Source organism: Tenrec ecaudatus, chromosome 4, assembly GCF_050624435.1.
Source record: "Tenrec ecaudatus isolate mTenEca1 chromosome 4, mTenEca1.hap1, whole genome shotgun sequence".
NCBI lineage: Eukaryota > Metazoa > Chordata > Mammalia > Afrosoricida > Tenrecidae > Tenrec > Tenrec ecaudatus.
Window position 1 is genome coordinate 138,716,517 of NC_134533.1, and position 25,986 is coordinate 138,742,502.

The 25,986-nt window shown below is 45.7% G+C and overlaps 1 protein-coding gene across 5 annotated transcripts in view; it reads right to left on the bottom strand.

Moving 5' to 3' along the window:
- The window catches only part of ZBTB38 (zinc finger and BTB domain containing 38), a 78,424-nt gene that overhangs the window by 14,529 nt on the left and 37,909 nt on the right, over positions 1-25,986 (bottom strand). For 2 of the 5 annotated variants that reach the window (XM_075546827.1, XM_075546828.1), the window contains exon 3: positions 8,327-8,450. The exons of the other annotated variants lie outside the window; for them this stretch is intronic. The gene's annotated coding sequence lies outside the window, so the exon portion shown is untranslated. The remainder of the gene's footprint in view (positions 1-8,326; positions 8,451-25,986) is intronic. 5 annotated transcript variants of the gene reach the window in all.

The following is a 25,986-nucleotide window of genomic DNA, read 5'->3' on the forward strand; positions in this document are numbered from 1 at the left end:
AACTATGCAACTTTGAGGAAAAGGAGAAAATCATGAAACCGGCTATGGAAAAACAAGCAATCACACATAAACGTTTCCAAATAAGAATATTCTCAGACCTAGCAGCGGACAATATGAAGAAGAGGAGAGAGTGGAGTAACATATTCCAAAATTGAAGGAAGATAATGCAAACTCAAGAATACTCTACCCACCCAAATTATCTATCAAGATAGATGGAGAAGTAAAAGTCTTTCCAGACAAGGAAAAACTCAAAGAATACGATAGAAGAAACTCATCCCTACAAAAGATCCTTGCTGACCCAGTATGAGCAGAACAACAGCATTCACCAAGCATAAATAGGAGACCACTACATAGAACAACCCTACCCAGAGGGAAACAAAGAGAATATAGCCACAAGATAGCAATGGCTTAAGGGTGAAAGGAAGTCAAGAATGAACCACACACACATGCACAACACACTGATAAGAAAGGGAGGTAGAAAAACACCTAGCACAAAAGATATAAGATGACATCACAGAGGCCACAGATGGAGATAATAACTCTGAATATCAATGGACTGAACTCAGGCATTAAAAGACTGAGGCTAGCAGAGTGGATTAGAAAACACAATCCATCAATCTGCAGACTACAGGAGACATGTCTCAAGATGACAGACAAAAATAGGCTGAGAATCAAAGGCTGGAGAAAGGCATACCAAGCAAACAATAATTAAAAAAAAAGCCAGGGTTGCAATCCTAATTTCAGATAAAACTGACCTCAAAGTGCAAACCATAAAAAGACATAAGGAGGTACACTATATAAAGCTCAAGGGAACAGTAGACAAAGAAAAATTAAGTATTTTAAACATTTATTCCCCAAATGAGAGACCTGCTGAATACATCAACAAATGCTCCAAAAGATGCAAAAAAAAGATCACAGTCTCAATAAGTATAGTAGGTAACTTCAATACACAGGTCTGTGAGAAAGATAGATCACAGGAAAATAAACTCAACAAGGAGTTTATTAATACTACAATTAGACAATTTGACCGGATGGTGCCAGATATGGAGGTGAGTAGATATTGACAGAGCTTTTCATGCAAATGCAAAAAAAAATCAAAATTTTTCAAGCCCATATGGCACATATTTGAAGATAGATCACATATTGGGGCATAAGGCGAATCTGCATAAATTTAAGCATATTGATATCATACACACCTCTTTCTCTGACCATTGTGCCATAAGGCTGGAAATCAACAAAAGGAAGATAAAAAAAACAAGAGCAAACAATTTGAAGATGTATAACTCTCTATTGCAAAAGGATTGTGTAGTGGCCCAGATAAGAGATGAAATAAGGAAATTTCTAGAAACCAACAAGAATGAGAACATGATGTACCAAAACTTATGGGACACAACCAAGGCAGTTATTAGAAGAAGTTTCATAGCAATACATGCACACATGAAAAAGGAAGAAAGCCTTATGACTGATATGCTGGCACAAAATCTACAGCAACTAGAGCAGAGCCAACAGGACACTCCTAATAATAGCAAAAGAATATAAATAATAAAAATCAGTGTTGAGATTCGGGAGAGCGAAAATAACACAACTATCAAAAAAATTAATGCAGCTAAAGTTGGTTTCTTGAAAGGATAAACAGAATCGACAGACTGCTGGCAAACGTAGCCAAATAAAGGAGGGAACAAATTTCAATCGCAAAGATGAGGGATAAAAGAGGGGACATTACAACAGACCCTAATGAAATCAAAAGGATAATTACACAGTACTACGAAGGACTGTACTCCAATTAATTCAACAACTTGGACTAATTCTTGGAAAAACAATCCTTCCCTAGACTCTCCCCGAGGGATGTCAAGAATCTCAACAGACCCACAGCAATAGAAGAAATAGACAAGGTTATCAAGGGATTACCAACAAAAAAATTCCCTGGATCAGATGGCTTCACAGGAGAATTCTACTTAGCATTCAGGAGAGAACTGACACCAACTCTTCCAGAACATAGAAAATAATGGCAAACTCCTGAACGCCTTCTATGAAGCTAATATAATTCTGATACTGAAACAGGGCAAGGATCCCACAAGAATGGAGAAGTACAGACCAATAGCCTTAATGAACATCAATGCAAAAATCCTTAACAAAATACTGGCCAATAGAATACAAAAGTATATAAAACAAATAATTCACCATCAACAAGTGGGATTCATATCAAGGATACAAGGATGGTTCAACGTATGAAAGACCATTAGTATCATTGACATGAAAACCTGTAATGACCACATGAAAATATCAATGAGTGAGGAAAAAGCACCCGACAACATCCAACACCAATTCCTGTTTAAGACACTAAAGAAGATAGGAATGGAAGGAAAATTCTTCAAGCTCATACAAGCTACATATGAAAAACCAACAGCCAATGTGGGAGTCAATGGAGAAAAGAAGAACACAACCCACTGAAAAAGGGGACCAGACAAGGATGCCCCTTGTCTCCATTCTTATTTAACATCGTACTGGAGGTTTTAGCTAACAGCATAAGGCAAAGTAAAGACATCAAAGGTATTCGTCTGGGGAAGGAAGAGGTGAAACTATTGTTAGTTGAAGATGATACGATTTTATATATGAAAAATCCCAAAAGCTCCACAAGGGGAGTACTGGAAGTAATAGCAGATTATGGCAGAGTGGCAGGATACAAGATCAACAAACAGAAGTCTATCGAACTGCTATACACATCAGATAAGACCACAGAAGAGGAGATAAAAAAGGTGGTACCCTTCACAATAGCCAAGCACAAATTGAAATATCTAGGGATATACCTGACTAAAAGAACAAAATATTTCTATGAGGAAAACTACAGAACAGTATTACAAGAAACCAAGAGGGACCTCAACAAATGGAAGAATATCCCATGCTCATGAATTGTAAAACCCAACAGAGTAAAGATGTCAGTTGTGCCCAAGGCACTATATAAGTTCAGTGCAACCCCAATACAATTACCCTCATCTTTCTTCAAAGAAATGGAAAAACTGATTACCAACTTCATATGGAGGGGGAAGAAGCCCAGAATTAGCACAGAACTCCTCAAGAAGAAGGACACGGTGGGAGGGCTTGCTTTACCTGACGTTAACACATATCATACAGTCACATTGGTCAAAACTGCATGGTATTGGCTTAATGACAGATACTCAGACCAATGGAAAAGAACTGAAAACCCAGGAAGAAAATCATCAGCATACAGACAACTGAGGGCCCCAAATATCTCAAATGGGAATCAGATGCCCTCTTCAACAAGTGGTGCTATATAACTTAGATTTCTACCTGCAAAAAAAAAGAAGCAAGACCCTTATGTTACTCCAAGCACAAGAATAAACTCAAGGTGGATCACAGATCTCGAGGTAAAACCCCAAACTATTAGGGCCATCAATGAGGGAATTGGGACCAACCTGAGAACCTTAGCACAAGGAATATATAGGATATCAGAAATAGGGAAGGACACAAACACAGAGGAGCCACAAATTGACAAGTGGGATATACTGAAAATAAAACACTTGTGTACATAGAAAGAATTTACCAAGAGCAATGAAAGAGCCCATAGACTGGGAAAACATCTTTAGCAATGACACATCAGACAAAGGCCTTATTATTAAAATCTACAATACTCTGATAGCTTCCAAAAAGAAAAAATAAAACTAATTTCCCACTGAGGAGGTGGGCAAAGGACCAGAACAGAAGTTTCACAAGGGCAGAAATCTGAATGGCCAATAAACATGTAAGAAAATGTTCCTGCTCATTATCCATAAGGGAAACGCATATTAAAACAATGAGATTGGGAGGCAGGGGGGAAATGAGCAACAGGTATTAAGGGCTCAGGTAGAAGGCAAGTGTTTTGGGAATGATGATGGCAACAAATGTGCATATGTTCTTGACACGATGGGTGGATGTATGGATTGTGATAAGAGTTGTACGAGCCCCCAATAAAATGATTAAAAAAATAAAACAATGAGATACCACCTCACACCCTCAAAAATAACCCAATTCAAAAAATCAGAAAGCAACAAGTGTTGGAGGGGCTGTGGTGAGATAGGAACTCTCATCCACTGCTGGTGGAACTATAGGTATGTACAGCCACTATGGAAATTGATTTGGTGATATCTAAAATAGATGGAAATTGAGCTATCATACAACTCAGCAATCTCCCTACTGGGCAAATACCAAGAAGAGGCAAGAAACAAACCATGGCCAGACATCTGTGCTCCAGTGTTCATCGTGGCACAGTTCACAATTATAAGGAGTTGGAAACAACCCAAATTTCCATCAACATTGAGTGGATTAAAAAACTGTGGTACATACATTCAATGGAGTACTACACATCACTAAAAAGCAGGGATGAACATATGAAACACACTGCCACATGATAAGAACTGGAGGAAATGATGCTAAGTAAACCACACAAAAGGACAAGTACAACATGAGTCCGCTGAGGTAAGTTTAAACAAAAATGCCAAAGGGGCATAGGGAAAAAGCTACTGTGTACAAATATTTCTGGGGTGGGGTCCATGTAGTATGGTAGGGTCCAGACCAAATCTAGGAATACATATGGTAGCCAACTAAAAAGGAGTGGGGGGGGGGAGAAAAAAAAAGAAATGGGTAGTGAGGGCACAGGGCACTAACCCATCCAAGGGGAAGGTATTGTTTATATTTACACAGGGAAAGAGGGACCAGACTTCAACCCGGTGCGCCAAGTTGCGAATGCAATGTACCAGCGTGACACAGAGAACCAGTAGAGAGGTCTGAAGGGCTGGCCCCAATCCCAACTAAGTGGACAGACTCCCCTTCCCCGAGATTTTACTTCAGAGGACAGTATTGAAGCTACAACTCAGGGAGAGGGACATGTCTGATCAGATCACATGGGAGCAAATGAAAGGGGAAGAAGAGAGAGTGGAGCACATCCTGGAGAGTGGAGCACATCCTGGCCCACCAAGCCTTGAGGATGATATCCCCACTCAGAGCAGCCAATGCACAGAGAGGACCATATGGCCAGTCCCACTATGAGACTCGACACTGGAGAAACAGTATGGGAATTTTGCCCGATCTGACCCCACCACACTGAGGCAAAGCACTAAGGGTGAGCAACAGAACAAGGGGAACAGAGCACCGAAGTCCCAAGGGAGTAGTAAAAATAGACTTTGGGGCCAGGGCATAGCACCCCACTAGAGTAGACCAGAAAACACTCTTAAAGGTCAACAAACAGACCTTGAACTATTTACAGGCTTTTCTTTTTTTAAAATTATGTTTTGTGGTTGTTTTCTTTTCTTTTGTTGCTTTGTTTTACTCTGTCTTGTTTTTGTGCATGTTATTATCTCTGCATGTCTAACTAGATAAGATAGGCTGGATGAACAATCTGGAGGAGAAAACAACTGGACCGATGGTTCCAGGGGGACATGGAAGAGGGGGAGGTGGAGAAAAGGAAGTGGCGTTAACAAACCCAGGGACAAGACAACAAGCGATCCAAAATTCGTGGTGAGGAGGGTGTAAGAGGCCTGGTAGGGATTGATCACGGGCAATGTAACTGAAAGGAATTACTGAAACACAAATGAAGTTTGAGTATGATAGTGGGATAAGAGGAAAGTAAAAGGAAATAGAGGAAAGAACTAGGAGGCAAAAGACATTTATAGAGGTCTAAATGCAGGCATGTACATATGTAAATATATTTATGTATGGTGGTGGGGAAATAGATCTATGTGCCTATATTTATAGGTGTAGTATTAAGGTAGCAGATGAACACTGGGTCTCCACTCAAGTACTCCCTCAATGCAAGAACATTTTGCTCTTTTAAACTGGCTTTCCACGATGCTCACCTTCCCAACAAGATCACTGAAGAAAAATGGATGCATACGCAAATGTACTGAAGAAAGCTGATGGTGCCTGGTTATCAAAGATATAGTGTCTGGGGTCTAAAAGGCTTGAAGGTTAACAGGGACCATCGAGCTCCGAAGCAACAAATCCCACATGGAAGAAGCACATCAGCCTGTGTGATCACCAGGTGTCGAAGGAATCAGGTATCAAGCATCAAAAAACAAAAAAATCATATCATTGTGAATGTTGGGGAGTGAAAAGTGGGGACCCAAGACCCATCTGCAGGCTACTGGACATCCCCTTACCGAAGGGTCATGGGGAGGAGACGAGCCAGTCAGGGTGCAGTGTAGCAATGATGAAACATACAATTTCCTCTAGTTCTTAAAATGCTTTCTCTCCCCCACCCACCACTATCATGATCCCAATTCTACCTTACAAATCTGGCTAGACCAGAGGATGCCCACTGGTACAGATAGGAACTGGAAACACAGGGTATCCACCAGGATAATTGTTGATCCCTTCAGGACCAGTGCTGAGAGTGGCAAAACTGGGAGGGCGGAGGGAAGGTGGAGTAGAAAGGGGGAACCGATGAGAAGAATCTACATATAACTTCTTCCCTGGGGGATGGACAACAGAAAAGTGGGTGAAGGGAGATGTCAGACAGTGAAAGATATGATAAAATAATAATAATTTATAAATTACCAAGGGCTCATGACGGAGGGGCTAGCAGGGAGGGAGGGGGAAAATGAGGAAGTGCTACCAAGGGCTCAAGTAGAAAGCAACTGTTTTGAAAATGATGATGGCAACATATGTACAAATGTGCTTGACACAATGGACGCATGCATGTATTGTGATAAGAGGTGTATGAGCCCCCAATAAAATGATATTTTTTAAAAGAAGAGTTTTTATTACAAAGAGAAGAAGTTCCTAAAAGAACTGGTTGCTTACAGCCGACATTCTTTACAAGTTAAGTTAAACTACTGTTTGGCTTAAGATGCCGGGGGCTTTTTTTGATTATTATCTAAAGATTATCACAGGCCAACTGTTTCAGGGATTCATCTAGTCTTCAGGACTTCAGACAATTTAGAGTTCATGAATATTTGATATTCTGCTTTGCATTTTTCCTCTTTTGATCAGGATTCTTCTGTAGAGTCTTTAAACAAAATGCGCTGATTCGGTATTTATTGGACAACTTTTCATGGTAGGTATCAGGCAAAGTGCTACCGGGAAATCAGAATCCATGTCCTCTTTGAACAGATGCATACTTGATCCCTACTGTGTGCTTTGAGCCAACGACTCCCAAGCTTGCCTATTCATTAAGAGATGCCTGGGAGAATTTAAAACAGCACAGATTTACAGGCAGAGAGTCTGAACCCGTAATATATGTTTATATACTTTCGGAGTGCACATTCCAATGCCAGTTCCAAATTCAAAAGGCACAACTTTCCCCCGACTTTGTCTCCGAGGCTCTTCGCACGGTTTCTACCAACCAGTAAGCACCAGGCCTGAGGGCTCACACTAATACCTAGTGCCACCGATAAAGGGACACATGGCCCTAGAGGACTGTGGCATCGTGGGTGAGTGGGGGTGGGTGGGGAGTAAGATGAGCTTGTTAAACAGGGCAAATCAAAGTAATGAGCAGGGCCAGGCACACAGGGAGGAGGCTGTGGGAGTTCAGAGGGCAGAGGTCGAGTTCAGGAATAGAGGACGGGGCGGAAGGAGGACGGAGGGAGGGAATGAAAAAGCCTTCGAGGAGGAAGTGGCATTTGCTGGCTCTTGAGAGGGGAGAATTCCCTCTGTTATTCACAACCACTGACTCAAGGCAACCCGATAGGGCAGGGTAGAAATGCCCGTGTGAGTTTCTGAGACTGACACTCTTTACCGGAATAGAAAGGCCCGTCTTTCTTCTGAAGGCTGGCTGGTAGTTTTGAACTGCTCAAGTTGCAGTTAGCAGCCCAATGTAGAACCATTAGGCCACCAGGACTAATGCAAGCGCAGAGAAGGGGAATTGGAGGCAGAAAGAGGCACAGACTCTGAGTTTCATACTTGTAGGAAGCTTATAACCTAGGAGCCAATTCAGAAATTTAAAGCGAAGAATTCAAATCTACACATGCAAGTTAGAGAAGCAGTGGGAATTATTAAAGGAGCAACTTACGGTTTCTCTAGTCCCACTTCTCTGACCTTAACAACACCTTTGTCCTAAACCACCAAGCTCTGCCATAAATACTTGTCAGAGGGTAGCTGTCTGGCTGACTGGACAATCTCCAGATTGGCATGACCACAGAGCGACCCAGAGCAGCAGCCTAAGTCTGCAGGCAGAGAGAGCCTGCAGGAGGCCTCCAAGCCAATCAGTCACCCACTAACTTTGTACAACACACGTGATGCTTCTTTGAAATTCTGAGCTAATGTTGAAAACCTGGAAGATTTAACAGAAAAAATCTGCATGTCTTTTCTTGAAAAAGCCGAAGCCTGACATTACCTGGCGAGAGATGCCAGCTCTGAGTAGCGGTGTCCCTGCAGGCACATGCCTACCCAGGCATGCCTAACCTAGCGGTTCCTCTCAGCCACGTGACCGGTGTGGCCCAGAGCTGCCATTTCAGGTTCTGCAAAGGACAACATAACCAGTCAGGCCTGCTGATCTTATCACAAGTAGCTCTGGGGAGGAAATCCCCCAAATATAAATGACCACTTACACAAGGAGGCCATCTCGGAGGGCAGGCTCTCTCTCTCTCTCTCTGTCTCTCTCTTACACACACACACACACACACACACACACACACACACACACACACAGTTTAGCTTAAAAAAGGTGATTTTACATGACCTCCTCTACTACATTTCTTTAAGAGGAAATAATGTAAACCAGAGTCTTGGGAGAACCCTCTATAGAAAGTTGACAACATATTTCAGGGGGAAAAACTGACCTAAGTGGAAAAGGAGATGAGATTTCATTTACATGTAACTTTCTAAAATGTTCCTGTAAAGTTAGTTTTGTGCAATGAATTCACCATCCTCAGTAGGACTACTGAGATGAAGCAAATACACCTGAAAAGAATTAACAAGATAATCTTGTCTTTGATGTAAGAATTTTGGCGAGTCAACATCTAAAATAGTAAAAAAAATTATAACTTGGCCCATCTGGTTTACATTATATTTTCTTGCATTTATGTCTTGGTTGTCACAGCCTTTCAAATAAGCCATCATGCATCTATGCGCATATACACGTGTAAGTAACAAATACACATAAAAAAGCAAATTTACTGCCGCCAAGTGGATTCTAACATGGAGTGACTCTGTATAGGGTGTCTGAGGCTAAATCCTTATGGGGAGCCACCAACCTCATTTTTTTCCTGCAGTTTGAACCACCAACCTTGCAACTGGCTAGCAGCCCAATGCCTAACCCACAGCACCGCCAGAGGGCGCCTTATAAATACATGTGTGCACACAGGAATACGCAATATTTGTAACTATGTAGGGTGAGCATATAATTCAGCATCCAATGCAGGACACTTGAGAGAGAGAAAAGGAATTCCTAATAACAGTGCCAAGAAGCAGGGAGACAGCAGTACGGTCCCCTGGAAGGTCCAGTAGAATGATCATCTTGTATACATAAGTGGGCTTCAGAAAGTTCATGGATATATGCAGGGGGACGGGGAAAAAGAGGGAACCCGTCATAAGGCTGGATATATAGCCCCCTCAAGGAAAGAATAACGGACATGTGGGTGAAGGGCGACAACAGAGTGTAAATTATGAAATAATAATAACAATAAATACTTGATCAAGGATTCCCGAGGGTGGGAGTGGGGGAGGGAGGGGAAAAAAGAGGAGCTTATACCAAGAGCTCAAGTAGAAAATGTTTTGGAAATGATGATGGAAACATGTACAAATATGCTTGATACAATCATTGTATGAACATTATAAGGGCTATAAGAACCCCCAATAAAACGATTTTTAAAAGTTCAGGTCAAATGGAATGCAAATCATGGAATTTTTCCATGAACTTTTTGAAGCCCCAAACCAGGTTGTATATACATATACATATATCTATTCATATGTTAAAAGGTAAATAAATATAAACTTGTATATAAAGTAAATGTCAAATCCTACAGTAGTTATAACTACTTATCTGTACCAAAAACACAACAAACCAAACACACTGCCATCGAGTTGTTACTGACTCATAGCGACCCAATAGGATAGGGTTTCCTATAACTTTTTGCAGGAGTAGACAGCTCTGTCTTTCTCCTGCACAGTGGCTGGTGGTTTTGAACTGCAGACCATGCAGTTAGCAACCCAAAACATAACCACTGTGCCACTTACATGTGAATGACATAAACATACTTTATAAGTACTTCTAGGACTTGTAAATCTGTTTTATACATCCTTTACAAATATATTTCATTCAGCTCTCACTGGGAAATTCTGGTTCATTAGCATATTGGAATCTTCTCTTGCTTTTGCCTCCTGCAGCCTTATGTGACAAATAAGTCTATAAAATACAAGCCTGGGCAGTTGGTAAACTACTTTTGTTGATTAGGGTGGCTTTTCATTTGCTTTTTGGAATTAAAATGAAATGAATCCGTGCTCGTGGTGGACGCTTCAAAGCGGACAGGCAGCGGAGGCATCGTGTACAGAACACAGCGCCTATGGTAAGCACTGACACGGTGCCTGTCCAAACATCTGACGCCCATTGTTTTTACAGAACTTTTCAATATAACAGCAGCTTGGAAGTCCAAGTTCAGCTCTTTCTTTCAGTTAGCCATGAGGGCACTGTGAGAATGACAATGGACCCTCCTGGCTTTCAGTGAGGGAACTGGTCTCTGATGTGCCCAGGGTCACCCCACTTCTGTCCCTTCCAATAGCGAGCAGAGCAAGCTCACACAACTTGTTGCATGAGCGCAGTGAGGGTTAAAGGAGGCTGCGCCGTGTCGCCCTCTTCAGATGGCGCCCAGGGCATGTGCCACACTCACGACACCTCTGTGTGAGGCAACAGGACTGCAGTCTGGTAAAGAGCAGAAATGCCTCTTCTCTAGCCAGCCCACTTCATATAACCACATGCCAAGAGCACACGTGCTTCCCTTTTCCTGTCACTTTGGAAAATCTCTATATTCTGTCTTTATAAAGCACGAGGGGGAAAACATACTCCGGATAGGGGTTATTCTATCCCAGACTCTGGCTCCTGTGCCTGGCGATCCAGTCTCTCACTCATCTCATGGGCACATCCTCTGAAATTGCTAACTCTTGGTTCATACTTTCATTATGGCATGTAGAGTTATAATATATTTTGCTCATGTCGAGATTTTTCTCATGTCAGATGGATCTTGGCTGAAAGCAGAGAATACCAGAAAAAAAATGTTTACTTGTGTTCATAACTGTGGCGAGGTCTTTGGCTGTGTGGGCCACACAAACTTTCCATAGCCTTGAGAAGAATGAATTCGACAACATCTCACTGTGCTCGTGTAGAACTTGCACCTGGATCAAGAGGCAGTTGTGTGAACAGAACAAGGTATTGCTGCATGGTTACAATCAGGAAAGATGTGTGTCAGGATTGTGTCCTCTTACTGTACTTATTCCATATGTGTGCTGAGAAAATCATGAGAGGAGCCTGCTTATATGAAGAAGAATATGGCATCAGGATAGGAAGAATGCTAATTAGCAACCTGTGATATGCAGATGACACAACCTTGCTTGCTGAAAGTGAGGAGGACTTGAGGCACTTGCTGCTGAAGGGCAAGGATGGTAGTCTTCAGTATAGATTACAACTCACTGTCAAGAAGACCCAAATCCTGACAACTGGACCAGTAGGTAACCATGGTAAATGGAGAAGAGGTGAAAGTTGTCAAGGTTTTGACTTACTTGGATCTTCAGTCAATGCTTATGGAAGCAGCAGCCAAGAGATCAAAAGACGGGTTGCAATAGTAAATCTGCTGCACGATATCTCTTTAGAACATTGAAAAGCAAGGATGCTACTTTGAGGACAAAAGGTGTTCCTGACCTAAGCCATGGGATTTTCTTTTCTTTCTTTTTAAAAAATCATTTTATTAGAGGCTCATACAACTCTGATCACAATCCATACGTACATGAATTGTGTAAAGCACATTTGTACATTCATTGCCCTCATCATTCTCAAAACATCTGCTCTTCACCTAAGCGCCTGGCATCAGCTCCTCATTTTTCCCCTCCCTCCCCAGTCGCCCCTCCCTCATGAACCCTTGATAATTTATAAATTATTATTTTGTCATATCTTTCCCTCTCTGATGTCTCCCGTCACCCTCTTTTCTGTTGTCCGTCCCCCAGGGAGGAGGTCACATGTAGATCCTTGTAATTGGCTCTCCCTTTCCAAACCCACCCTCCTTCTACCCTCCCAGAATCACCACTTGCACCACTGGCCCTGAAGGGATCATCTACCCTGGATTCCCTGTGTTTCCAGTTCCTATCTGTATCAGTGTACATATCCTCTGATCTAGCCAGACTTGCAAGGTAGAATTGGGATCATGATCGTGGGGGAGGAGGAAGCATTTAGGAACTAGAGGAAAGTTGTATGTTTCATCATTGCTACATCGCACCCTGACTGGCTTATCACCTCCCTGAGACCCTTCATTAAGGGGATGTCCAGCAACCCATGGAATTTTCAGTTGTCTCATGTGCATGTGAATGTTGAACACTAAATAGGAAGATAGAAGAAGAAGTGATGCATTTGAATTGTGGTGCTGGCAAGAAATATTGAAAGTGTCATAGACTGACAAAAGGACAAACAAATGTGTCTTGGAAGAAGTTTGGCCAGAGTGCTCCTTTGAGGCAGGGATGGAGAGACTTTGTCTCACATACTTTGGACGTACTGTCAAGAGGCCATTCCCTGGAGAAGGACATCATGCTAGGTAAAGTCGAGGGGTGGTGAGAGAGAGGAAGGCCCTCAATGAGGTGGACTGACGCACTGGCTGCAACAATGGGGAACAATTGTGAGGATGGTGCAGGACTGGGCAGTGCTTCATTCCGTTGCACACAGGGTTGCTATGGTCGGAACAGACTCAATGGCATCTAACCACCACAACAGGTCTTTCTCTAGGAGCCCCTGGAGCACAGGAACAACCTTACTCATCTGGTATGATCTGCACCTGCAGGATGCAATAATACACCGCCAATGCTGATAGTGACGGTATTGGCTTCTCAGCCAAAAATGGCTTACATTTCATATTATTTTACACAGAATGTCTCCCAATTTAGAGCTTTAGAACGCAGGCCTAGGAAGACGACAGGATTCTTGGTGGTGTATGGGGGGGTTATGCATTGGGCAAGCTCAGCAGTTCAGATCCACTTGCCAGCTCCCTGGGAGGAAGACAAAGCTTTTTACTCACCTAAAGAATTAGTCTCTGCGTTACTCTGGGTACTTTAGAGAAACTAATCCACAGAAACTCATTTATAAGAGAGAGCTTTATATAAAGATTAACTGCACATCAAGAAAACATCCCCCCAACCAAAAAAATAAATAAAAAGAAAACATCCCAACCCAGTGCTGCCCAAGCCCACAAGTCCAGCATTAACTCATGTGTCCGACATCAATCCACAAAGTCCTCCTCCATCTCACAAAACACACACTATGATGCTGACTGCAGGAGGAAAGCTGAATCAGTGAATGTGTAAGCATCTCAGAATTGGCAGGGGTCTCCACACTGCTGCTCCAGCACCCAGGGCTGCATTGGGGTAGGTCCATGTGGCTTCTCCTCAGGGATGTCTTGCAGGAAGTGAGTCTTGCAAGCTAAAACAGGGAACTGGCTAAGGCAGCTGCACCCTGGTCCGCCATCACAAAGCAAGAGACCCAAGAACTAGAAAGACGAGGCTCACTGAACCATTTATCCCTTTGCCCTTCAAATAACCCCACATGTGTTTATCAGCCAGGTTGGCACAATAAACTAATAAACTACCTCAGTCTCTGACCTTCACAGGGGTGTTTGTCCTAGATGGTCACTACAGGACACCGAGTAGATGGCAGTGAGGTTTTTTGCTTTGTTTTTACATCTAACAATATCCACAATGGAAAAGATGACTGAAAAACTTCCCCCTTTTCTAAATATCTATGTATCATTTGTCCATCTTTTAGGTGAACCTGATCATCACTAAAGACTCCAAGGATGGGGAGGACTTTAAAATCTCCCAAAGAAAACACCTATTGTAACGGAGACAGTAGTGGCTAGAGATACCTAGCTCTTTCCTACTAAGCCAGATATTAAAGATATTTACAAAAACGATGCAATATAAGTAACGACTCTTCTACTTTTGGGCGGGTTAGAAAATGTCACCTTTCATAAAACATTGTTTGATCATGCAATAGGTCTACCACCATGATCTGAACAGCTGTTACAATGCTCGTGTTTCAAGTTTAGAATATGTCATTGTTATTATGTGAGGGTTGGGTAAGCAAAACCTCCTTGAATACTCACTGATTTTTAAGAATGTCAAGAAGTGGGCGGGCAAATGTTTTGAGAACAGCTGTTCCTGTTTTTTTTTCCTAAGTGTTCAAAATAAGTTTAAAAGAAATTATTTTTAAACAAACTTTAACTCAACAAAGTAAATGAGATACAATCCTAGAAAGAACAAAGAGGGAATGGATGCAGTGTGGTAAACGCAAAGCAGCGATCCCCAGGGGACAGGCAGAGAGCGGTCAGGCCGCCTGGTTCCAGGGTCCCGCACTCTGAATAGCAGCCCTGCTTGCCCAGCGGGGGGTGACTGCTTGAAAGGCCAGGTGGGACCAACAGGCCTTTACACTTCGCCACAGTGAAAATTGTTGTTTGATTTGCCTGTATCGTACCCAGCGACTCCATCATTGTTTGCATTCTTGCCTCTCCTCCCTCAGAGGTCAGCCCAGGACTAGTTGTAGGAGTCTATACGCGAAATCAGCCTCCGGCCCAGCTTGCGGTGGGCAGGCGCTGAGACACTGGTTAACTTATCTTGAGGCTGAGATTTGCAAGAGAGAGCGGTTCTCGGCAAAGACCTGCCCCAGGAAACCTCAGCACCTGTGGCTTACATAGAGATCACCATTCCCCAGTTAGTCTAGAGAACTTTAGCAAATACACAGAAGTCAAAACACTTACTAATTTCCATGCAAAATCCTAACAGCAAAAAAATATTTTAAAAAATTCAAAACCCCTTTAGAATGGTTGCCTAATGTGTCCATTAGGTAGACCTTCACGTTGCTTTTGTTGTTAGGTGCCAGCAAGTTGGTTCTGACTCACAGTGACCCTCTGGGCAACAGAAGGGAACACCCCGGTCCTGCACCGTCTCACAACTGTTACATTTCAGCCCGTCTTGGCAGCCACGGAGTCCACCCACCTCCCAGAGGGCCTGCCTTGTTTCCGCCGCCCCTGTGCTCCATCGAGCAGGATGTCCTTCTCCAGGGACTGGCCTCTCCTGATGACATGTCCAAAGTACATGAGACAAGTCTCACCATTCTTAACTCTTAGCAATATCGCCCCAGACGACGTTTGTTCTCTTGGGAACCTAGAGCACTTTCAATATTCTTCCCACCACCATCGTTCAAGTGCACTGAGCTTTCTTCGGTTTTCCTTATTCAATGTCCCACTTTCACATGCACATTAGGCAACTGAGAATTCTCCGGTTGGGTCAGGCTCACCTTTGCCAGCAAAGTAACAGCCTTGCCCTTCAACTGCCCTTCTTAAAATAGATCATTTTATTGGGGCTTCTACAGCTCTTATAGCAATCCACACATCAATTGTATGGAGCACATTTGTTGCCATCGTCATTTTCAAAACATTTTCTTTCTACTTGAGCTCTTGTTTTCAGTTCCTCGTTTCCCCCTCCCTCCTACACCCTCGATAAATTATAAATAATAATTATTATTTTCATGTATGATACCATTCGCTGTCTCCCTTCACCCATGCTGCTTTTTAACACTTTAAAGAATTCTTATACAGTAGACCTTTATAAAAATCAAACCCAGACTCACTGCCATCGAGTTGACTGTGAAGGATGAGGCTTTTTACTCCGGTAAAGAGATACAGGCTCCCCCACCCCTACCCCCCTGTGGCCATCTAGCTTGTCCTATAGGGTCACTGTAACCACGAGACCTTTAAAGAGTCTGTTAATAAAATTTCAATTTCAAACATTACAAAGAGTGAAACAACAGCTTCCACATGCTAGAACTTCCTGTCCAGGGCTAGCTGAACCCCATGTTTCTAAATCACAGAAAGGCCAAGAGCCTCCTCCCCCGCTCCTTGGCCACTGAGTTCTTAAGGTACTATATCACAACAAAATGGAATCGACAGCGTGCCTTTCAACCTTCTCCTCGCTCCACTGCGAGTTGTCTCCCAGGAAAAGCAGCTCAGAAATAACACCGAACAAACAAGAGCGAGCACTGCATTAGGGCACTGACCTGGAATCTTGCAAACGGCAAGCGCACAATCCATTTTGGGCTAGTGCGGTGCTCCCAGCAAAGTGAAGTCTATGGCTTGGGTCTGGTTTGTTGCGTTCCGGTGGACAGTTTTTGGATAAAGAACATCCTGCTTCAGCGATCCGACTCCACCACCCCACACACAGCTTTTCCCAAAGTCATATTGGGTGACTACGTCAGACCTCCTCACGTGATGGGTGCTAGAAACACACGCATCAGATCTCAAGTACAGATTTCCAAACAGAAGCCCTTTAGAGAGTTGAACTGTGTCCCGGAAAAGGAAAGCCTCCCGATTTTGCCTTCTGAACTCAGCGTCAAAGGAGGCAGAGAGAGCTGCCTTTATCGGACTTAAACACACCTTTAAAATATCCGATTCAAAATGGCTAAGATGACGAAGGGACTGCAACAAGTATTCCCCTCTGTTTGGCTTTGTTTTATCTTGAGCTGAAATGCAGGCTCTCAAGGCCAACATTAGGAAGCGGCTAGAACCCAGCCAGCAGTCAGGGAGTCTGGCTGGGCCAACCTGACCTGACTGCATAATCTTGCAAAAGCAAACACTGTGCCTCCTCCAGACTTGTACCTACGTGCACACAGCTTGTGAGAGCAGGCACTGTGGGAGGGAGTGACGCAATGCGGCGCGGTGCATATTTCAGGTGGCTTGTTTGGGAAAATGAAAGGGGGGTAAGGTCTTTTGTTTCTCATTTTGAAAGGCAGCACTGTTTCTTTGGCGTTCAGGTACCTGGGTGTTCATCTCAGGACCAAACTTGCCTGGACAACCTGCTGACTTTGGAAACCTGGCAGATGGGCTTGCAGTGTCTCTGACTCCTTTCAGGGCTGTGTCCACTTCTTGCTTCCACCACATTCCACTGCCACTCAGTTCTGCTGGAGAAGACACCTGTAACCTACCTGCCGCAGGAGCCCAGGAATCACTCTGGAACCTCTTGTTTTAGGCATGAGCTTATCACCAGCAGGTAGTTTCCAAAGCCAAATGTCAACTTCTTGACAACCTAAAGGGTCAGCTGGTTGAATGGAGCATGGGCCTGTTGCTCTAAGTCAGGGACTACTTTTGGAGGTGCTGGTTGGGCGGCAGCACGTACTGGCTTCCAAACAAGAATGAGCCTCTAGCTAGCAGCTAGGGCAGGTTGTCCTCAGACTGGTGAAGCAACCACTGTTGATTGGGTGTTAGTACTGTCCACCCTCACGCCCCTGGCGTCATTTTCTGGAATCAATCAGATAACGAAGCAGACACTCAGCAGAGAGGAATGAATGAGATAGTGCACGCAAAAGGGCCTGGCAAAGAGCCTCGCCAAAAGTAGGGGTTGATGGAGCATCATTTGGAACTAATCAGAGAATTTACTGTGTCCTGTCAAGTGGTTGCTATGGAGAGAACTGTTCATATACTTGCTCCCCTATACCTCTTCACACAGCATGCAGGACGATCTTTTCGCCCCGGGGTGCAGAGCGTCAGGCCCGTGGTTTGCCTAAGGCCTACACAATCATCAACATCAGCTAACATCACAGGCCCCGCCAATGGGAAGCAGTTCCAGCCTTCACACATCGGGGTGAGCCAATGACATGTTTGACCACTATGGCCTGTGAATGATGTTATAAATATCCAAATGGCCCCTCGCAGAAAAACGGTTCCTCACCTTTGTAACAGAAATGAGACCTCGACTGTCCTGCCTGAAACCCTTCACTGGTGCCCTGCCCCCCGCCCTCCCTGCTCCTGATCACAGAATAAAACCCAGTTCTTCCCGTTGGCTTACAGGATCATACACCACCCACAGGTTGGGCCACTCGCTCTTCGGCATCACACGCCACCAGGTCTCTCTCCTCCAGAGTCTCCTGTGGAATCCGCTTGTCCCAGGGTTCCTCACTGTTGGCTCCTGCTCATCCTTGAGGCCCAGCTCACATGTCATCTCAGACGAGTCGCCATCTCTCTACCATGTCCTCTGCTCGGCGTGATCTCACACGTCCTGCTTGCTGCCTCCCTCAACCTGCACTGGCCATATGGCGATTTGCTGCTGGTTTCTGCTGCTGCTGCTTTAGGGTTTGGTCTTTTGTACAAAGGAAAAACTAAATTATGGAAAGGTTAAATGATTTAGTCAAAGTTACTATGCTAACAGAAGAGTAATGTACGTCTCCTGACTTTGTTTTTACCATATACAGTAGGCTACTTTCTTTTTAAAAACCTTTTTATAATGAATTGGGTAAAGGTTTACAGAACACACCAGTTTTCCATTCAACAATTCACATACATTAAAAAAAAATCTCACTGCAATCCCCACAGTGTAACAGCACTATATTAGGCTGGATTCTCTAGAGAAGTAAAACCAGGCTATATACATCCTGATAGAACTGCCCCTATGAGTTTCAGAGACAGTAACTCTTTAAAGGAGTAGAAAGCCCTTTCTCCCATGGAGCTGGCTGTTTGTTTGAACTGCTGACCTTGTGGATCCCAGCCTAACTCATAACCATGATGCCAACTGGGTTCCTTTATATATATATATAAATGAATGCACTGGACTCAGCCACGTCTACCACAGTGGTTCTACACTGGTTCACACAGTGGTAGAAGTGGCTAAGTCCAGTCCAGTTCAAATCCACAGATCAGAGGGTGTTCTTGACTCCTGTAGCTGCTGGGGTTGCTGAACCAGGAGGCAGGGAAAGGAGCTATGAAGCAGGAAAACCGCAGCTACTGCAGAGGTGGACGCACCTGAGGTCAGCAGGTCAGAGGCAGGCTCTGTTGGCTACTAGGGTTGGCAAGCAATATGGCGGGCCATCGGCGCAGGTTCAAAGAAGTGAAACCACTCTCCACCATTTCTATTGATACATGAGGAAGGCCACCCCACAAGGACACATCATCAGGACTGTGACTTGAGGGATGGGTTACATTCTACCCTAATCTTCCCACAATGGCTTGGCTGTTCACCGTTGATCTCATCAGGGAGCTGATTACATTAAGTTACGTCACCTCATGAGGTGGGTCACGTCAACCTCCAAAATACTAAGAATCTTGGCTCAGTCAAGTTGACACAACGTCTATCACAATTGCGCATCCCACTTCTTCCCTGTGTTTCCCGTTTGTATTTCTCCTTTCTTTCCTGTCTTCTGAGTTTTGTCGCTTGGGCCAATGCTGCCCTTTTGATCTAAAATGGTTGGTTACTCAAAGGTGTGTAAACCTCCCCATTGTTACTGCTTACCTTCTGGAGTTGTCTATTATTTGCTGAAAGTTTAGTCCTGAGAGTGGGTTCATTTCCAAGCCTGCAGGGTGACTAGGTGCCATGGTCTCAAGGGTTCCCACCAGTCTCTATCCAACTATCAAGCTGTTCTGTTTGTTCATTTTCTGGGTTTGTTTCACATTTTTTCTCTACTGTATCCAGGACCTTCTACTGTGATCCCTTCACGTCTTCCCTTAGTGTCTGGCCACCATTTCGTTCCTCTGGCACGAGGGTCTTGGAGGCTGAGGTGATTGCTAGGTGGTGTTGAGAACCTGTGTTCAGCAGAACACAACATCGTCTGGCCCGGCGCCCTCCCCAGAATTGTTGTTACACCCGATCCTAATTCATCCTCTTGGGAATTGACCTCTTTCTCGCTGACGCTCTAGGTTACCAAGCATGGTGTCCTTTTCCAGGGGCTGGTTTCTTCTGATCGCATGCCCACATATGTCATTCGAGTCCTCGTCCTGGCAGCATGGGTGTTGACTGCCGATCAGGTGAAATGAACTCCAATCTTGTCTCTGCTCATCATGCTGCTGCTCGTTGGTCCGGCTGAGAGGATGTTTGCTTTCTTTCGGTTGAGGTGCAATCCATACTCAAGGCTGTGGTCTTCCACCTGCCTTTAAGGCCTCTCTGCCTTCAGTCTGCAACGGCGGGGCATGTGCACAGTGCAGGCTGTTCATGAGCACTCCTCCAATCCCGACGCTGCATTCTTCTTCAGGTAGTCCAGAGACCGGTGAGAATTTAGGCGTTCCTACTCAGGAATGGCCTGGAGATACTGCTCTCTCTCGGGGGTTCCCAGGCGTGTGCTGGGCCCACCAGGGCAAGAGAGGAAACCTGCAGGAAGGGAAGCTCTGGGTGACTGGCCCAGCACAAGCCTTCACTGCGACGCTGGTCTCCTGCCTCACATGCAGCTAAGGAAGGGCCAGTGAAGCGGCTCATACATCTAAATCCAAATCCCAATGTCCTTGCTGAGGCGTATAAGGTCCTTTGCAGGTTGGCATCATTTCCCACCCCTCTAACTCACCGCCCCTGTTCTGTTCCTTGAATGTGCCCAGGGCTTTCCCGCCACCGGACCTTACCCAGGCTGATTTCACCCAGAATGCCCTGCCAGCCCAGGGGACTCCCCTATCTCCACCCTGCCTCCTGCTTTCCCGCAGCCAGCTCCAGCTTCGCATACTGTGCGCAATCCCCGCTCTTCTCTTTCACAGCGCTTATTTCTCAGGGGTCAGACATCTGACACCCGAGGATCCGCGGGCTCAGACCACCGATCCGTTTGCCTCGTTACACTTGTGACAAGTGTAGTTCTTTCAGCGCAACGCTTGCCCACACGAGGTGCTGAGACACCTCTAGTAAATGAACCACACTTTATAAAAGCCCATCACATGAGGCACCGTTACACAGCGTCTGCGACTGGGCATTCGGTCAGGGCAGACTGCTGTGCTCTTTCCCACGTGGGCCAGCTGTCAAGCACACAACACCCAGCACGCGAAAGTCAGCCCTGCTGGAGGAAAGCTGAATTGATTAAGACGAATCCTAACCACTGCTTATACACATTAAAGCATCGACTAGTCCCAAGCTGCCCCCTGTCACGCTGTGGTCAAAGGAAGGAAAAGCCAGTCTCCAAGCAGCTCCACTGATGGGTCTCACTCACACTCCCGGGATTTGGCTTTTGCCTCCCAAGTGCTGAGACTGAAATGGCAACAAAAATCTTTTAAATTCACTTTTTAATATATGATAATCACCTTTTTTAAGTTGGCGACACATGGTTCAGGGTGAGGCCTTGGGCCCGGTGTCTGTCAAAGTCTTGGTTTGCATGATCCCTCCCTCCTCCGCTCCCACAGGTCCCATCTCCTGAGCAGCTCATCTGGACATGGGCAGGCTAGAGGGACACAGGTTTGCCTGGGACCCGCCTCTCTCACTGTGCACCAATGTGGCCCACTCTCCACGCACACACACGCACACACCACACCCCCCACAAACACGTACCCCTTACCCGTCGGGGACCAGCCAGGAGAGGGGAAGGGCATGCTGACAGTGGTGGTTCTCAGCAGAGTAGGCCTGGCAGAGTCTGGAATGGGCGCCAGCACCAACAAGGAACCAGAGCTTTGGAGGTGAGGGTCCCCAGGTGTTTTGACAGGCGATTATAAAGTGCAGCCTGCTGGAAATGACTGGATGAGACAGGGCCTGTGAGCAGGCCTGAGACATCTACTGATGCACAGAAAGAAGCGGCCTCCGTGCCCTGCTTGGTCGTTCACAGTGACACTAGCAGCAGTATAAGCAGCAGTGGGCCCGTCACAATTTGCTCACTTAGCAGGGAAACGTTCACCTACACACACCACTCAAGCACCCCTAACATTGAAGACGTGGGCCCGGGGCGGAGCCGCACACTATATGCCATCTAGGCCCCGTCCCAGGAAGCCTTGAAGCAGCCTGAGTTTGCAAATGAGGACGCTTTAGCAGAGAGGTCCTGCAACGTGAACAGCCCTTTAGCGAGTGAGGGGCAGAGCTGGGAAGCGGGCCCTGGCAGTGTGCCTCTTTTCTCGCCACTTCAGATTCAGGAGCAGCAAGAAAGAAGGGACTGGGTTTGCTCCTTCCCTGGCAGGCTCTTCCCGGCTGCGTGGGATGAGCTGCGGGATGTGGTACTGCAGATCACACTGTCAGAATGCTCTCTGGTCTCACCCAGCCTCCTCACTAGCATGCAAACTTTTGGCAAACCCTGCCTTGATTGGGGCACCCCACCCAAGGACCCGGCCTGAGCCCTGTGGCAGGCGGAGGGGCCAGCAGAGGCTGAGCAAGTCCGTGTCTGCCACGAGCCCCTTCCTCCTGCAGACCTGACCAAGTCTCTCGTTTGCACGCAGGGGGCCCTGGCCCTGACGGTGCTGCCCCGTGTGATGCGAGCATTTCAGGGAACTGAAGAACATTTCAAGCTTTTCACTTTTATTGTCTTTGAAGATACGGTGAACTTCAGAGTAGCGTATGTCTCTTGCATTTTACTTTTGTAATTTATGTTCATTTCAAGACGATATTGACTGAATGGCTACCACACACCCGGTACTGAGACTAGCACAGGGCTCATGCAGGGAGGGGGTCCAGTAAGGGTGGTGGGAAGGCTGAAGCTAGGTGCTAGGAGAACCAGTAGTTCTCAACCTTCCTAATGCCGCGACCCTAGAAGACAGTTCCTCATGTTGTGGTGACCTCTAACCATAAAATTATTTTCGTAGCTACTTCATCACTGTAATTTTGCTACTGTTACAAATTTGGCAACCACTGTGAAAGGGTCCTTCGACCCCCAAAGGGTCGTGACCCCCAAAGGGTCATGATTGTGAACCGCTGTTCTAAAGTACTACATTGGTCCCTCATGAAATAGGGCCAGCCTTTCTCCTTCTGATAGCCACCTGCTGTTGAATCGATTCCGACTCATAGAAACCCTACATACAGTTTTCCAGGCTTCAATCTTTATATGGGAGCAGATAGCCTAACCTTTCTCTGGTGGAGTCACTGGTGGGTTTGAACTGCTCACCTTGAGGCTAAGTGGTCCAATGCTTACCTGACAGCACTACCAGGACTGCTTTCTCCTCCTGCTAGTCACCTTATCTCAGAAGGGAGGGCAGGGCCTCATGCTCTGTGGCAGTTACATAATCTGTTGTCATTTTGAGACTTAAAGAGAGAAGGGGTGGAGTCTAGCCTGTCATTCAGGTCATAGCTTGATGACTTCATTTGGAGGTGCTAAGGAGACAAATAGCTCTCTGGAGGTGGGACACATGCTCACTCCCTGTGAGACATTCATCTGACAAGACACATGGAGCTACGCTAGTGCCCTGAGCTGGAGGAGCTATGCAGAGACCCTGCCATCACTGAGATGCTTATACTGCCACTGGATCCATAAGACTTTCCACCCACTGGCCTGTGATCTTCCTGCATTCGGCATTATTGTGTGTGTTTTGTGAGTCTGTAAAGGAATTTATAGACTGGTATTGGAGATATGGGCTAATATTGGACTTAGGGACTTTATCTGGACTGGGATATTTTCTCAATATTCAATTGCTCTTGTATATAAAGCTCTTTCCCATACACATGAGTGTCTATGAATTTGTTTCTCTAGTCAACCCAGACTAAGACAGGCTCACACACTCGGGCTCACATTCTAATGCTGTTGCAAGTAACTGTACAGACTGGGCCAAGTCAATCACTATCATCACTGCTCCCTTAACTACAAATGGCAGCCAGGGGTCCAGGGAGATTGGGTCTTCCCTGGAAAGGGCAGCCAGGAGCTACAAGCCTTAAAAAAAAAGTTATCTTACAAAACAAGTCTTGGAAGGTAAGTCTACAAACAGCAAAATAAGGGGCTGTGTGCAATGCAGTAGAGTTCCTACATTCAAGTTGGAAGAAAGTTAGTATTTTTGGGCATAGTGATGTAATTTGAAGCACAAGCTGTCATATTATGATAATACCATATTAATCGTGGTTAACAGATACAAAGTCAGTGGGTCTATTGTTCTCAGGAGCCCTCCATACTCACTGAAGATACTGTTCCCCTGAGCAATCGACACCCAGGATGGCGTCTACCTGGCCAGTGGCCTCTATGGACTCACACGCTGCTCTTTCCAGTCTGGGTAAAGAGCCCTCCTGGACCCTAAGTGGAGCCCGAGGTGAGATTATCACCCAGCCTCTTACACAGAAAAACAGTCAAAACATCCAGGTACTGGACTCACCAGTGGTAGGAGACAGGGGCTGAAGGTCAAAGTGTCTTATAACAGAGTGATCGCTCTCCTTCCAACCTCCTTGGCAGGGCTCTTTAAGCACAACCTGGTTCTTGGAGTGTCCCCAACTAGAAAGGGGAGCCAGACGCAGGCTACGGGGCAGGGCCCGAGGGGAAGCGGCCTTGGGGCTCCATCTGCAGGGCACGTGCTGCCTTTGGGTCCATTGGTGTAGCTCTGCTGTCGTGCCCTCTACCCAAGGGGCCCATAGACTTTTCAATCTCCTGATCCATAAACTTTTCACGAGCTAACATCCAGAAGCAAATTGTCAGGTCTTTTCTTCTTAGTCTGTCTTCGTCTGGAAGCTGTGCTGAAATCTGCCCAACATGGGCTGCTGTCCTCACACGTGTGCTGCAGCCGGCCTCCCAGGGAGGTCTGGCTCTTTCTGTGTGATTGCACCTGCTCGCTCTCCATGTGGCATGGGCTTAACAATCAGGTTAGAGTCACAAGAGCCAATTCCCCAAAGCAGTTTCTCGCTCAGAGAGCAGGCAGTCCCTCTGACAAAGATCTCCCCATGAGCAGAGTGCTTTCACAATGGCGGCTTTTTCTGGGTTGAGTTTACATTTAACAGGCATCCCTGCATGGTGCAAAAGGTGACTGCAATCAGCTGTTGACCAAAAGCTCGGAGGATCTAGTATACCCAAAGGCACCTCCGAAGGAAGGCCTGGAGATCTACTTGCCAGAATAGAGCAGCCATTGAAAAGCCCATGAAACTCAGCTCTACTCTGACACATAGGGGTCACCATGAGTCAGAATTGGTTTAGTTTGGACACTTGACGACAAAGTCCACGCTCACTTCCCAGCGCCACATTCGTGAGATGGTGCTGAGCCCACAGGGACAAATACTCTCGGTGCCAAGTCTCTGACATCCAGCCTCTCACACCTTTCTGGAGCTGGGGCCATGCATAAGTCTCACTCAAGACAGGCAGAGGGTGGGTGTCTTGGATGTCAAAAGAGCATGCTTGTTAGTGGGACATACCCTCAAAGTCACTCTTGACTCGGCACACTGCGTTCTCAGGGACCCTTCAGAACAGGAGGAGAGACTGCTCCATCCAGTGCCCGAGTCTCCACGTGAGAGGAAGAGTCCTCACCCAGGGATAAGCAAGGGCCTTCTGTAATCGCACCTTTGAAGGCTTAGCCTGCACTTCCCTTCACTAGGCTGAACACCGCCCATTCCTGCAACTGGCATTCCTCCCTTTGGAGTTTCACAGCCCAAAGAAGAGCACAGCTTGTCCAGTCCGGCCCTCTCATTGTATTTATGAGAACGCTGAGGCTTGGAAGAGGCAAACCGCTAACCGAGAGCCCATGCTGTGCTCCCAACAGGCCTCTGGACTCTGGATCCGCTCTCCTTAGCGGACTACGCCCCACAAGTGGCAGGTGCTGGGTCTCTGCTTACCCACTGTGTGCCCTTGGAAAGGACGGCCTTCCAAAGCTTCCGCAGGATAATACACAACTCATGGGGTGTTGGGAGGACGCTAAGTGAAAATACACATGTGCCCAGCCAGGGAAGAGAACACAGTACATGCTCAATCATCGAATTTACTTGTAAATAAAGATACAGCAGGTACATAAATACACGTTTACACTTTTGGTACGGAGCTGTCCTTTCTTCCCTGGTTTGATTTCCTTTATGGCTGCCAAATTTTTCCAGGCTTGGATTTTTAACGTGAAGTTCAAAGCTTTCTTTTTTCCTTCTGGTTAAATTTAATCATATTCCTTGGTTCACCATTTGCGGCCTAGTGAGGTATTTCAGAAT